The sequence below is a fragment of the Stenella coeruleoalba genome (genome assembly GCF_951394435.1).
Source record: "Stenella coeruleoalba genome assembly, chromosome: X".
Classification (NCBI taxonomy): Eukaryota; Metazoa; Chordata; class Mammalia; order Artiodactyla; family Delphinidae; genus Stenella; species Stenella coeruleoalba.
In genome coordinates this window covers 47,408,782-47,423,537 of record NC_137152.1, presented here as the reverse complement: position 1 = coordinate 47,423,537, position 14,756 = coordinate 47,408,782, and the positions used below count along the sequence as shown (strand labels likewise).

At 36.6% G+C, this 14,756-nt stretch overlaps 1 long non-coding RNA gene and 1 pseudogene across 2 annotated transcripts in view; one reads left to right on the top strand and one right to left on the bottom strand.

Annotated features, from left to right (window-relative positions):
• Nucleotides 1-5,329: 5,329 nt before the first annotated feature.
• Nucleotides 5,330-6,228, bottom strand: LOC307180438 (non-homologous end-joining factor 1-like; annotated as a pseudogene). Its single transcript has one exon. The product of its transcript is annotated as a non-homologous end-joining factor 1-like (transcript).
• A 6,996-nt stretch (nt 6,229-13,224) lies between these two features.
• LOC307179955 overlaps nt 13,225-14,756 on the top strand; it is a 163,439-nt gene continuing 161,907 nt past the window's right edge. Inside the window, exon 1 of the long non-coding RNA XR_013825623.1 lies at nt 13,225-13,415. This is a non-coding gene — a long non-coding RNA (uncharacterized lncRNA). The remainder of the gene's footprint in view (nt 13,416-14,756) is intronic.

Here is a 14,756-nt window from a genome sequence, read left to right as displayed (position 1 = left end):
AAACTAACACAACATTTTAAATCAACTATACTCCAATACAAATTTTAAAAAGACATGTCTATATTAATAAAACCAACAAACTTATTTTCATTCATTACATAATTAGTCCTAGATCATATGATCCTTTTAAAACTTTTGGTTAATTTCTTCTGTATTCAGAAATATTAACTTGTAAGCACTTATTTTCTTTTTAGCCAATTAAATAAAGCTCATATATTATTTAATTTTTACATAAAGACAGAACCATAAATCTTATAGCTTCATTTTAAACTTTAGTCATGAATCAGGTATTTCAATATAAATCTTGTTAGTTTATAAATAACAGTGGGAATAAGTTAACTCACTTGAGTTTAAAAGGGCTGTGTTTCCTTTTTCTTTTTTACCTTTTAGTTTTAGGTTCTACTAATTAGGCCAAGGACATATGGATCACCAAAATTTTTACTCAACTGAATTCTGTTCTGCTCACCTGACACACTGAAAAGCTAATCCACTGACACTGGTTTGTAGTGAAGGAAGTGTAGCATTCACTACAGGGCACCAAGAAAGGATAATGGACAGCTCATATGCAAAAGACCTGAACTCTCTGATGGCTTTCAGGGAAAAGTTTTTAAAGACAGTGTGAGGGAGAGCTTCATGGGTTGTATGATCTGCTCATGCACAATTCTCTGACTGGTTGACTGTGAGGTAACAGGGTGATGTTTCAAGGATCTCAGTCACAAACCTCGTTCCAATCAGTCTGGGATCTACTTGTTTGTGGTCAGCAGTTTTCATCTGGTGGAGTCTGGTTTCTGTAAAACAACTTAGGAATGTATGTAATCTATGTCCTTCAGGGAGGGACTAAAAGTTCTGTGACTGCTATATGGCTGATCTATTGTTTAAATTGACACAAATTCTCCTCCCCACCTGCTTTGCTTTGTCTCTGCATTCCTCTGATCATTAATATTTGAGCAAGATATTTTGGAACTTAGGTAAGGCCCCAGAACTTAAAGCAAAACCTGCTGCTTCAAAAGACAGGGACATTGGGGTTTGTGTATGATTTCAAATAGATAATCATTTTCTGTTGTATATTTTTCTCCTTTAGAGTAAATTTATTATCCATATAAGCATGGGTTTATTTCTGGTATTTCAATTATGTTACATTGGTCTATGTAACAGTTTTTCTGCTGGTACCATGCTGTTTTGGTTACTATAATTTTGTAATATATTTTGAAGTCAGGTAGTGTGATGCCTCCAGCTTTGTTCTTTTCTTCTCAGGATTGCTTTGGATAGTTGAGGTCTTTTGCCATTCCAAATTTATATTAGAATTTATTGTTCTTTTTCTGTAAAAATGTTAGTGGGATTTTTATAGTGTTTGCATTGGATCTATAGATTGCTTTGGGTAATAAGGACATTTTGACAATGTTAATTCTTTCAATCAATGAACATGGAATATCTTTCTGTTTCTTTGTGTCTTCTTCAATTTCTTTCAAAGAAGTCTTGCAGATTTCAGTGTAGAGACTTTTCACTTCTTTGGTTTCATTTGTTCCTAGTTATTTTATTCTTTTCTTTTCTTTTGCTTGTGATTGTAAATGAGATTGTTTTTTCTTAAATTTATCTTTCTGCTAGTTCATTCTTAGTGTATGGAAACTCAATTGATTTGTGTATATTTACTTTGTACCCTGCAACTTTACTGTATTCATTTATTATTTCTAATCACTTTTGGCATTATCTTTAGGGTTTTCTATAAATAAAATCATGTCATCTGTAACTAGTGATAGTTTTACTTCTCCCTTTCCAACTTGGTTATCTTTTATTTCTTTTTCTTGCTTAATTAGTATGAGTAGGACTTCCAATACTATGTTGAATAAGACAGACAAAAGTAGGCATTGTTGTCTTGTTTATGATCTTGAAGAGATAGCTTTCAGTTTTTCATTATTGAGTATGATGTTAACTGTGGGTCTGTCATATATGGCCTTTATTATGTTAAGATATCCTCCCTTTATACACATTTTATTGAGAGTTTTTAATCATAATGGGGTGTTGAATCTTGTCAAAGGTTTTTCTGTGTCTATTGACATAATCATATGACTTTTACTTTTAATTTTGTTAATGTCCTGTATCATGTTGATTAATTTGTGGAAATTCAGCCATCCCTGCATTCCTGGATTAAATCCCATGTTATCATGGTGTGTTATCCTTTTAATATATTGTCATATTTAGTTTGCTAATATTTCATTGAGGATTTTTGCATCTATGCTTATCAGAGATATTGGCCTGCAATTTTCTTTTTTTTGTTGTCCTTGCCTGGGTTTGGTATCAGAGTGATGCTGGCCTCATAGAATGAATTTGGAAGCTTTCCCACTTCTTCAATTTTTTGGAATATTTTAAGAAGGTTAGGTGTTAATTTTTCTTTAAATGTTTGGTAAATTTCACTCATGAAAACTTCTGCCCTTAGGTTGTTGAATTTGTTAGTGTATAGATACTCATCATATTATTTTATAATTCTTTGTATTTCTGTGATATTCATTTTCATTTCTCCTCTTTTACTTCTGATTTTGTCAGAGCCTTCTCTATTTTTTTCAGTAAGTCTATCTAAAGGTTTTTCAACTTTGTTTACCTTTTCTAAGAACCAGCTTTTAGTTTCATTCCTCTTTCTATTATCTTTTTAGTCTCTATTTCACTTATTTCCACTTTGATCTTTATTATTTCTTTCCTTCTATTGACTTTGGGCTTCTTTTTTTCTTATTTTTCTACTTCCTTTAGCTGTAAGATGAGATTGTTTGTTTGAGATTTTTCTTATTTTTTGAGTTGGTCTGCATTGTTATAAACTTCCTTCTTGGTACTGCTTCTGTTATGTTCCATAGTTTTGGTATGTCATATTTTCATTTGTTATTTTTCTTTGCATATTTTTTTCTCTTTTGATTTATTTGTTGACCTAATAGCTGTTCAGCAGCGTGTATTTCAGTCTCCACATATTTGTTACTTTTTTTCAGTTTTCTTTTTGTAGTGGATTTCTGGTTTCATACCATTGTGATCAGAAAACGTTCTTGGTAAGATTTCAACCTTCTTAAATTTATTTAGTTTTGTTTCTCAGCATATGGACTATACTTGAGGAAGTTCCATTTGCACTTCATAAGAATGTGTATTCTGCTGCATTTGGATGGAATATTCTGTAAAAATTTATCAAAGCCATCTGATCTAATGTTTTATTTAAGGTTGCAATTTCCTTGTTGACTTTCTGTCTGGATGATCTATCCATTGATATAAGTGGGGTCTTAAATTTCCATACTATTATTGTGTTGCTGTCAATTGTATCCCTTTTAGCCTGTTAATAATCACTTTATATATTTTGGTGTTCTTATGTTAGGTACATATATATTATTCACTGTTATGTCTTCTTGATGAAATATCCCCTTTATTATTATATACTATCCACATTTGTCTCTTTTTTCCTTTTTTGGCTTGAAATCTCTTTTGCCTGATATGAGTATGGCTACACCACTTTCTTTTGGCTGATATTTGCTTTTATGCTTAGAGTATAATCTTCCTTCTCTTCACTTTTAATCTATGTTTGCCTTTACAGCTGAGATGTGTCTCCTGGAGGCAGCATATAGTTGAGTCTTGTTTCTTCATCCTTCCATCCACTCTTTGTCTTTTGATGGGTGAATTCAATCAATTTATATTTAAGGTGATTATTGATAGATGAGACAGTATTGCCATTTTATCTTTTGCTTTCTGATTGCTTTATATCTCCATTGTTCCTTTTCTCTTGTGTTTCCATCTGCCATTTTTATTTATTTTTTAATGATGTTTTATTGTTTCCTCTTTTTTGTGCTTTTTTTTGGGTCTCTGCTCTATATTTATATTTTGTGGTTACCCTGAGGCTTGTGTGTAATTTCATAGATAAAACAGTCATTTTTCTGCTGGCAACATCTAATCTTCATTTACCTAAACAAGTTCTGTCCTTTTCTTCTTCCCCTCTTATGTTATTGTTGTGTTAAATGATCCCTTTTTATGTTGTGAGTTTGTTACTAAACTGAGATAGCTATAGTTATTTTTTAGCTTTATTTTTCCTCCCTTTAAACTTTATACTGTAGTAAAGTTTTTGAAAACCTTTTCTGATAAAGATTTGCAATTTTCTTGTTCTGTCTCTTTGTTACCTTGCTTACAGTTTTGTGTATTTTTGCTATTTTGTTTCTGGTAGAAGAGCTTATTTCAACATCTCTTGTAAGGCATATCTAGTGTAGATGAACTACCTCAACTTTTGTTTGTGTGTGAAACCTTTATTTTTCCTACAGATCTGAATCATAACTTTGCTCAATAGAGTATTCTTGGGTTATAGATTTTAGCTTTCAATATGTTGAGAATTCCATTCCACTCCCTCCTGGACTATAAGATTTCTACTGATAACCTAATGGGGTTTCCTTTCTAGGTTACTATCCTTTTTTTCCTGGCTGCCTTTAAAATTATTTCTTTGTCATTGACTTTTGACAATTTTAATTTATGCATGTTGGAGGTTTTTAGCATTGAAGTAATTAGGTGTTGTCTTAGCTTCAAGGACTTATATATTCAGTTCCTTCCCCAAGTTTGGGAGGTTCTCAGCTATTGCTTCATTGAATTATCTCTCTACTCCCTTCTCCCAATCTTCTTCTGAGATATCCATTATCCTAATGTTGCCCTTCCTAAAAGAGTCTGATAGCTCTCATAGCATTTCCCCCATGGTTTTTATATCTTATTTCTCTTTCCTCTTCTACTTGTATCATTTCTAGTTTTCTGTATTTGAACTCACTAAGTCTCTCTTCTACATTGGTCTGCTCTATTTCCAGTGCTTTCTAATGCATTCTTCACCTTGTTTTTTGTGTTCCTCAGCTCCAGAATTTTGAAATCGTTCTTTTTTTTCTTTTTCAGGAGAATGTGAGTGCTTTTCATTCCATGCTAAAGAGGAGAGGGTCTCTGAGGAACACCTGGGACTGGGTAGGGACTCTTAAGAAAGGTAGACAAGGCTTCCTAAGCATGCTGTGCCTTTTTGAAAACCTGCCCCATATACTTAAAGTCCATGGTAGATCCTCGGTCTAGAGAACCTTCATCAAAAGAAAGGAGGGTATGGGATTCCCAGAGACTGGCTTCCAGTCGGACAGGGAAGGCCAGTGCCCGATGGATTGGAGCCAGGATTCCCTCAGTTAATAGTATCCATGCCTGTCAACATGAACTTCAGTTATCTTGCCCTTACAGTGGAGTCCCTGACTGTGTAACTCTGTGTCAGAGATGCTGCTGTCACAGGACCTCTTTTCAAGGCGACACTAGGAAACTACTCTCCAAGTCCATCCTCAGCAGTTGAGACAGTGACAGGTTAACTGAAGAGCCCCCCTAGCTTCTACCTCTTGACCTTCAACAACTGAGGTCTCTGCATAGGGCCTGAAGTAACTGTGGCTCTTTTTCAGGCACTGGGAAGGATGGTGCTGAGGAGACCTGCTCTTCTGGCTGATTCAGAAGCTGGCTATCTGTTCCTTGTGAGGAGGCACTGCTTGAGATCTGGGGATCTCCAGTGCCTTGAAGCTTCTGTCCCACTTGGATCTTTTGTCTGGTGACTGCCATATACAGACTCTGTAGATTTGTGACAAAGGGTTTTCCATCACCAACACTGCATACCTCTGGTATTTTCTCTACCATAAATTGTTCCAAGAAGGAATTCTTTTCAAATGGCTCTGTCTTCAACTGATTTTGGCTCAGCATAGACCCACTGTCCTGGTAGTCCTGGATCTCTAGATCTTACATACAAAGCAATGTTGCTAGGTCCCTCACTTGGCACTGCAGTGACAGACTCATGCCCATCAGAGGACAAATCAAATGTTGGGAGAACAGTGAAGGGTTAGCTAGGATGCAGTGGAAATTCCAATAGAATGGGAGACCAGAGAGCTCACTCCACACCTGGAGTATCAGCACCTCTGCCACATGATCACAGGAGAATGTAGCTTTGCCAGGGCAAGCACTGTCCTTCAACAATGGGCAAAGCAGGTCATACAAATGACAATGAAAAGCCTCAGGAGGAGCAGTCAGGTGTTTGTTCAGCTCCTTGGCTTGCTGGCTGATCACACTAGTGTCCACCTGTTCAGGCCACACCTGTTGAAGATCTGAAAGCAACAAGGCATAGCCCTGCTTAGTGATATAAGCCTTGGCCAAGAGGGAGTTCTCGGCAAGCTGTAGCCATGCCCACGGCTGCATCTGCAGGCCTTGCTCCAGTTCCTCCATCGTGAGCGGCCTCAAGAGCCCTCACTCTCCCCGCGGCAAGCTGGCCCACCCATGCAAACCAAAAGGCGAAATGGTTCTTTTTTAGAATTTTAATTACTTTGGGCTTCCCTGGTGGCACAGTGGTTGAGAGTCTGCCTGCCGATGCAGGGGTCACGGGTTCGTGCCCCGGTCCGGGAAGATCCCACATGCCGTGGAGCGGCTAGGCCCGTGAGCCATGGCTGCTGACCCTGTGCGTCCGGAGCCTGTGTGTCCGGAGCCTGTGCTCCACAACGGGAGAGGCCACAACAGTGAGAGACCTGCATACTGAAAGAAAAAAAAAGAATTTTAATTTCTTTGATAAAATATTTCTCTATCCATTAGTTTTATTCCTGAGTTCACTGTATTGCCTTTCTGAGTTTTCTTGTAGCTCCTTGAATTTCTTTATAAGAGCTACTTTGAACTCTTTATCAGTTTGTTTGCAATATTCCATGCCTTTGAGTTTGGTTGCTGGAGAATTGTTTTCTTTTTGTGATATCATCGTACCATGATTTTTCATACTGTTCATGGAAATGTGTCTCTGCTGTAGCATTTGTGTGATTTTGTCTGTATAGCTTTGCTTTTACTATTTGTCCTAGGGTTTTGTAGCATTTGAATTAGCAAACACCTTCCTTATTTCAGTAGGTTTTGTTTACTTTGTTTCTAACAGTTCAGCACATTGGTAATTAGAAGGCTTTCTGTTGTTTTCCAGAATGTGAAAGTATTGCATAGATTTTTTATTTCTTTTAGAAGAGCTGATTTGCTACTAAATTTGAGAACAACATTATTTTGTAAAAAGCTGGAGTTTAAAAAAGGCTGGTGGCAGAGTGGGGGGAGGTGTGTGCTTAGCACCCTGGGTTTTGGGTGTGTCCTTGGCCTGGTAGAGAAATCCTTGGGTGTTTGAGTCCCAATATCCCGTGGGTGAACCACTTGCTATAGTCCCAGGGCAGACAGCAGGAAATGTGTTCCTTCAGTTCTTTTTGTCTACTTCTTCCCTTTCCTTTCCCCCTGCACAGTCACTGCAGTCTCTCCTCAAAGTGAACAACAGTTCCCTCCAACTGAAGCACCTATGGACTGACAGAACCCCACTCACATCTTTCACCCTCCAACTTCTCTACCAGCAAGGTCACAGCTGTCCCACAGCTACCTCTGCTGCCATGTCCCTGGGCTCTTCAGCTTCCTCCAAGGTCCAAGTCAGCTGAAAGAGGAACAGGTGGAAAGATCCATTGAGAATCTTCATGTGCTGTGCAGAGGCACCTCTGCTTCCTTATGGATAGTCAAATAACTGAATCAAATGGGAGAGAAGAGGAAATGACTTTATGTTGTCATGATGCTGATATCACTGACCTTTTGTTTCTTAATGTAAGGATTTATTGCTATAAACGCCCCACTTAGAACTGCTTTTGCTGCATCTAATAAGTTTTGACATGTTGTATTTCCATTTTCATTTGTCTCAAGATATTTTTAGATTTCTCTTTTAAAACTTCTTCTTTAACCTATTCCTTGTTTGGTATCATATTGTTTAACCTCCTCATATTTGTGCATTTTCCAGTTTTCTTCTTGTAATTTATTTCTAATTTTATTCATACCACTGTGGCTGAAAAACATACTTGATATAATTTTAATCTTCTTAAAAATATTAAGTGTAGTGTTTGGCCTAACATATGATCTATCGTTGAGAATGTTCCACGTGCAATTGAGAAGAATGTGTATTCTGCTGTTTTAGGATAGTCTATATATGTCTTTTAAGGCTGGTTAATTTATAATGTCATTCATGTCCTATTTCTTTATTGATTTATTATTATAGAACTGTCTATTTGTCCCTCCAATTCAGTCAATATTTGTGTGTCATATATTTGTGAGCTCTATTATTTGATACCTATATGGTTATAATTATATCTTCTTCTTTTTTTTTTTTTTTTTTTTGCGGTACATGGGCCTCTCACTGTTGTGGCCTCTCCCGTTGCAGAGCACAGGCTCCGGACGCGCAAGCTCAGCAGCCATGGCTCACGGACCTAGCTGCTCCAAGGCATGTGGGATATTCCTGGACCGGGGCACGAACCCGTGTCCCCTGCATCGGCAGGCGGACTGGACTCTCAACCACTGTGCCACCAGGGAAGCCCTAATTATATCTTCTTGATGAATTAATTGTTTTATCTATCTATTTATTATGTATCTATCTACCTATCTATCTATCTATCTAGTTCTTCTTTGCCTCTTGTAACAACATTTGACTTAAATTCTATTTTGAGATAGCCACCCCAGCAATTTTTTGCTTACTATTTGTAAGCTTTTTCAATCCTTTCACTTTCAGCTTCTTTGTGTCTTTGGATCTAATGTGAGTTTTTGGTAGATGGGACATAGTATTATCATTTTAATTTTAAATACATTCTGCCCATCTCTGCTTTTTGATTGGAGGGTTTAATCCATTTACATTTGAAGTAGTTACTGGTAAGAAAGGACTTACTTCAGGTACTTATTTATTTGCTTTTATTAGGTCTTATACACTCTTTGTACCTTATTTCCTCCATTATTGCCTTCTTTTGCATTTAGTTTGTTTTTTTGGATTCAACCATTTTTATTCCCTTCTCATTTTTTATTATAATGTTTATGATTTTTTGTGTGGTACAATAAAGATTACATTTCATGTCCTGAATTTACAACAATCTAGTTTGAATTGATACCAACTTAACCTCAATAGCATACAAAAATTCTACTCCTATAAAACTCTATCCTACCAAGTTTTGTGTTGTGATTGCCACAACTTACATCTTTATATGATGTGTACTCAATAACATACATTTATTTTTATTTTGTATGCATTTGTCTTTTAATCCTATGTAGATAAGATTACTCCCTTAGGTAATCAGGTAAATCATGTATTTAGTTAATACCTAGTATGTACCTTAGTAATTCTCTTCAGGCCTTTGAAGAACCTAGTATAAGTTTAAGAAAGCTTGGGATTATTTGGCTCATTGTTAAATACAACTGTGGTGATTTCCTAGTTATTTCATGTTCATTTGGGTTTCTCAGTGATAATTTTGATGCCTAATGTATTGCAAGTTAGTCTTGCATAAAACAACATGAGATGGAAAATAATTACAACCCTGTAGTTGTAGTGTGAAAGCAGCCATAGATAACATGTAAGTGAATGATTGTGACTGTGTTCCAATAAAACTTTATTTTTGGATACTGAAATTTTAAATTCATATAATTTTGGCATGTCACATAATGTAATTCTCTTAATTTTTTCAACTATTTAAATATGTATAAATCATTCTTAGTTCTCTGACTATATTCAAACAGCTTGCCGATCAGATTTGGTCCTTGAGCTATCATTTACTGACACCTACTCTATTAGCTCTGGTTAGCATTTCTTCGCCTTAGTCTGGTTGGATTTCACTTTCTGTGTGTGTATGTGTGAGCATCCTTGCTTCAGATCTCTGAGGAGTCTGTCCTTATTTTCTAAGGACATTACAATCCTGTCAGCTTTACAATACAATCATTTCACAACATTTCCCTACCTTAAATACCTTGATGAGGTCTCTGGCAGTGTTCATGCATTTGATTCACTTTAGGCCAGGGATGTAGTTATATGTTGGTTTATGTGTTGGTTATGTATTGGTTTCCCAATCTTTTTTGTCTCTTATTTTTAATTTGTATTCATATATTACCTACATGCCAGGCATTATTATGTTTATTACACATATTAACTCTTCACACACACAAAAAAAAACTATGAGAAAGGTACAATCCCTATTTTAAAGATGAAAAAATTGAGGCTCAGAAATGTTAAATAACTTGAGCTAATAACATAACTAATAAATGGCAGAGCTAGAATCCATAACTAGGCAGCCTAGATCCAGAGTTCATTCTGACTTTTGATACTTGGAATGTTTTTTATTTTATTTTTCACACAAAAAATGATGTATGAAAGTTCCTTTACAAACCCTGAAAAGTTTATGCCAGCCATACAGGACACCTCCCTTTGCAGCTAAATTAGCATCAGCAGTGTTCTTTGGAAGCCTAGAACTGGTGATAAAGGCACTGCTGTGCTGCAATAGAGAGCCCCTTCAGGGACCTGGTTGAATTTCACTCTCGGTTGATTACACTAAATGACAAATTCATGGTTCTCTATTCTCTTAGTCTGAACTTCATACTCTGGATCTGTCTGGCTCCACTTCCTGTGCTTTTTCTTCTAAAATGGAGCTCAGTGGAACAAAAGAGTAATGTTCTGGATGATTTCTAGTTTATATTTAAATAAACAAGTAAACAAGAATATTTCAGAGAGAATTGTTAAAAAGAAAATAGAACAGGGTGATGAAGGAAAATGATACTGACTGCAATGGTTGTATAGGGCTCGAAGATTAGAGAGAAGCCCATACTGGGTGACATATGAATCAAGACACAAGCATCAAAATGGAGTCAATTTTTCAAAGATCTAGAGACAGATGTTTCAGGCAGAGGAAATAGCAAGTGAAAAAACCTTAAGTCAGAAAGGAGCTTGCACGGTTGAGAAAAGTTCTTTCACCTTTGTCACCAGAAAAAGTGTAAATATTTAAAAAGTGTTTCATATATGCATATACACATATACATACTTATATATATAAAACGTGTATTTCTGTACTCACAGTATTACATTATAAAACATATACAAATAAAGATTTAAAAAGATGAGAAATAAATAAGAATCGATGTTCTAATACATTTTTCCACAGACTATTGGATCATCTTGCATATCTCTTGGCATGTACACTCCCTACTTTTGCAATTGTAGATTTAGTCTATAACATCCATATTTAAATAAACTTAGGTCTTAGAGCCATGCTGCCCAACAAAAATATAAAGTGAACCACGTTTACAATTTAAAATTTTCTAACAATCATATTTAAAAAGTGCAAGAAATATAAGTAAAATTAATTTAAATAATATTTTTAGTTAATCTACTATTTCCAAATTACTATCATTGCAACATATAATCAATATTAAAAAGCAAGTTATGAGTGAAATAGTTTACATTTTTGTAATTAGCCTAAGAAATCTGGTGTGCATTTTATACTAACATCCCATCTCAAATTGAACTAGTTACATTTCAAATGCTAAAGAGTCTCCTCTGGCCAGCGGTCACTATATTGCACAGTGCAGACATCAAGGGCTAATTTTCTTAATGGTATTCCCATCCCTCTCTCCTACTATCTGATTAACAAACTTAGACCCTACTCCTTTTGAGCCAATGACTGGAGCCTTTTTATCTTAGGAGAGCATTTTCTTTTTAATTGCCATGATTTACTTTAACTAAAATGAGTGTCACTGTGTCCCAAAGCAGGGTGAGTAGGGAGCTGGAAACGGAATGTGCTGTGTTTGAAAAAGTTTAGACCATTGAACCATCTAAGAAGGAATGTTCATGGCACATCTGTTACTTGTTTATAGAGCGCCATAAGCTTCTGAGAAGGGAAATATGAGCTATATCAAGTGCTCTGTGATGACCTAGATGTGTGGGTTGGGGGAGTGGGAGGGAGGTCCAAGAGGGAGGGGATATAAGTATATATATAGCTAATTCACTTCCTCGTACAGCAGAACTAACACAACATTGTAAAGCAATTTTACTCCAATAAAAAAAATCCCTAACACTTTTACAAAAGATCTGATTTTTAAAAATATTTGTGATCTTGCCATGTGCCAGACATGCTACATTTGCATCATATCTAAGGGTCTTCTTGTATTCCCTCCCTACTTAGGAATGATAGGTGGCTGGACATTTTGTGTTTGCCCAAGGCTCTAACAGAACAAGACATAAATGTATCTCATAAGAACATAGTTGTATAAGTGGAGATGCTTACTTGGTTTAACCCATCCTCAGTACCAAAACTTGATTCTGATACACAGGTGAGGCCCATCTGGTGCTAGTGCAGTTGGTCATCTCTAAATTTTATGTGAATGCCAAAAAGCTTTGTTGACTCCATAACCATGAACTCAATAAACAGTTTACTCATGTGGCTCCTATTACTAAGTGTGGCTAATAGGCCTGTTCTGGCACATTTTGTCTCTCTGTGTTCCACATTTTACTTATTTATTTAACAAACATAGGACTTCCCACTAGCCAGACATTGTTTAAATATTAACTTGTTTAATTTAATTTTTATGACAAGCCATTAACAGATGAAGAAACTGAGGCACAGATAAAGCAACTTGCCAAATGTCCCATAACTTAGTAAAGAGCAGATCTGAATTCTGACCAAGGTAGCATGGCTTCAGAGTCCCTGTGCTTAATATTTCTGCAAAGTCTGAGTCTCCTAATTTTTTATCTTCATGGCTTTCTCTGTTTCTTCTTTAGGGACTTGACATTATTACTGATCACAAGAGGTTCTTTGTCTTGGTTAACTCTGATGTACATTCAACATGCAGCAGCTCTGTCTTTCTGACAGAAGTGCTCAGAATATCAGATTCTCCTAGGCCCTCTGACAGTAAAAGAGGGCTTTTCAAAATCCCTTTTGTGAAGATTCTTCCTGCTTGAATTCTGAACGGACATTTTCACATTGCTATTACCCCTCTTATAAAATATTACATAGTTCTAAAGCTACATAGGGTGCTGTCATCATTGGATTTTCCTGTATACATAATCCATTGTTATTTATTCATTACAATTTGTTTTCCCTTTGTTGATTTAATTACAAAATAACACACACTCATCCTAAGAATCCTAACAATACAGAGCTATGCATAGTTCTTGGTGAAAGTCTCCAATTCCTTTCATTCCTTTCTTTATAATTCCCAGTTTAATGCCATAGAAATAGACAACACTTCCAGCAGGCTATTCTGCATTTCGCTAGTCACAGCTATTTGAGCTGTACCTCTGGGAAGCACTCTCCGCATTCCTTGGGGTGGGTTACATCCGGGAGGAAGGAACCATTGCCTGGGAAACAAGTCACGTGGGAACCTCTGGACACAAACTGGGTGTCGGGATTCTGACCTGAGCTGGGGTCTGCGCTTCCAGTGAATGCTGTGGGAGCAAGTGTTGGTGACAGGTTAGTGGATGGCCCTGGCACCAATAAGGGCACTGGCTGAGCAGCCTGGGCGAGCTGGAGCCTACCAGAAAGCTTAGATCCTGTGGCCAAGGCACAGAAGTTGGCGAAGTGGAGCGTGGCAGGCAGCCTTATGACAGCTACTGTCCGGTAAGTTAGATTTGAACACCTGGTGGGAGTCAGTAAGGGAAGATGAGATTGGACACAGTTCCTTATGATTCTTCTTTTGTCCAGGGGGACGTTGAACTGACCAGCATGCCGCTAGAGGTAGGGGTGGGGGAAGCAAGGAACAGGGCCAGTGAAGTGGGAGGATCCTGAGACGCTCGGGTCCTGTTTTGCTGGTCCTCTTTCACTCTCTATTTCCTCCTTATTCTTGTTCTTTCTTTTCCTGTTTACACTTCTTCTTTGCTCCAGAACCTGAATTCTAATGTAAGCAGTTTGGCTCCTGAGCCAGTTCTCTGTTAGCCTTCCTGACAGGTGCAAAGAGCTGTTAAAAATATGGAAAAATGGGCAAAGACTCAGAAGACACTATTTACACACAGGAGCAGTAATCTTTTGAAAAAGTCAATTGCCTTCAATAATAAACACACATGAATAAAACAGGATAGCATATTAAGATTGACAAGAATGGGAAAAGATAGTTTATCCCCAGTGTTGTGCAGGGTTTAGGAAAACTGACACTAGATAACAGTGTTGTTAAGGGTGTAAGTTAGCAAAACAGTTTTGTATTAGGCAATTTGGTTTATGTAACAAATCTGAAAACCTGTTACTCTATGGCCTAGAAATACTATCTGAGGAACTTATCCAACACAATTACTAATAGAAATGTAAACATACTCACACACATACATACAATGTATTCATTAAGCTTTATTTGTAGTAGCAATTAGGGATATCTGGACACTGAATATTTTATGATATTAAGAAATTATTGTTAGTTCTCTATGTGAAAATAGGATCATAGTTATGTTTTAAAAGAATCTTTGTCTTTAGGGATTAATTCAGATATATTTACGTATGGAATAATATGATATCTGGGATTTGCCTGAAAATAATTGGTATTAACTAATGGATTAGGGAATAGATGGATTGATAATTACTGAAGTTGGGTGATGGGAACATGGGGGAGTTCATTATTATTATTCTCTCTACTTTTGTATTAGTGTACGGGATTTTCCATAAGTTAAAAAAAAAACTAATTCAAGGTAGAAAATTATGGAAGAGTATTAGTAAATAAAAATCATCTCTAAATCTACTGGATAATTATAACCAGTGTTAAATTTTGGTGTGTGTGTGTGTTGGGGGGGTGGATTGTTGTTCAACATTTGTTCCACTTTCCTGCACTTCAGGAAGAGCATTTAAAAGCACAGATTCAAGTCAGATTGTCTGGGTAAGAATCGCACCTCTGCCAATTACTAGCTGCCTGATGCTGGATAGGGTACTTTAGTCCTCGGAGCCTCAGTTTCCTCATCTATGAAATAATAACGATAC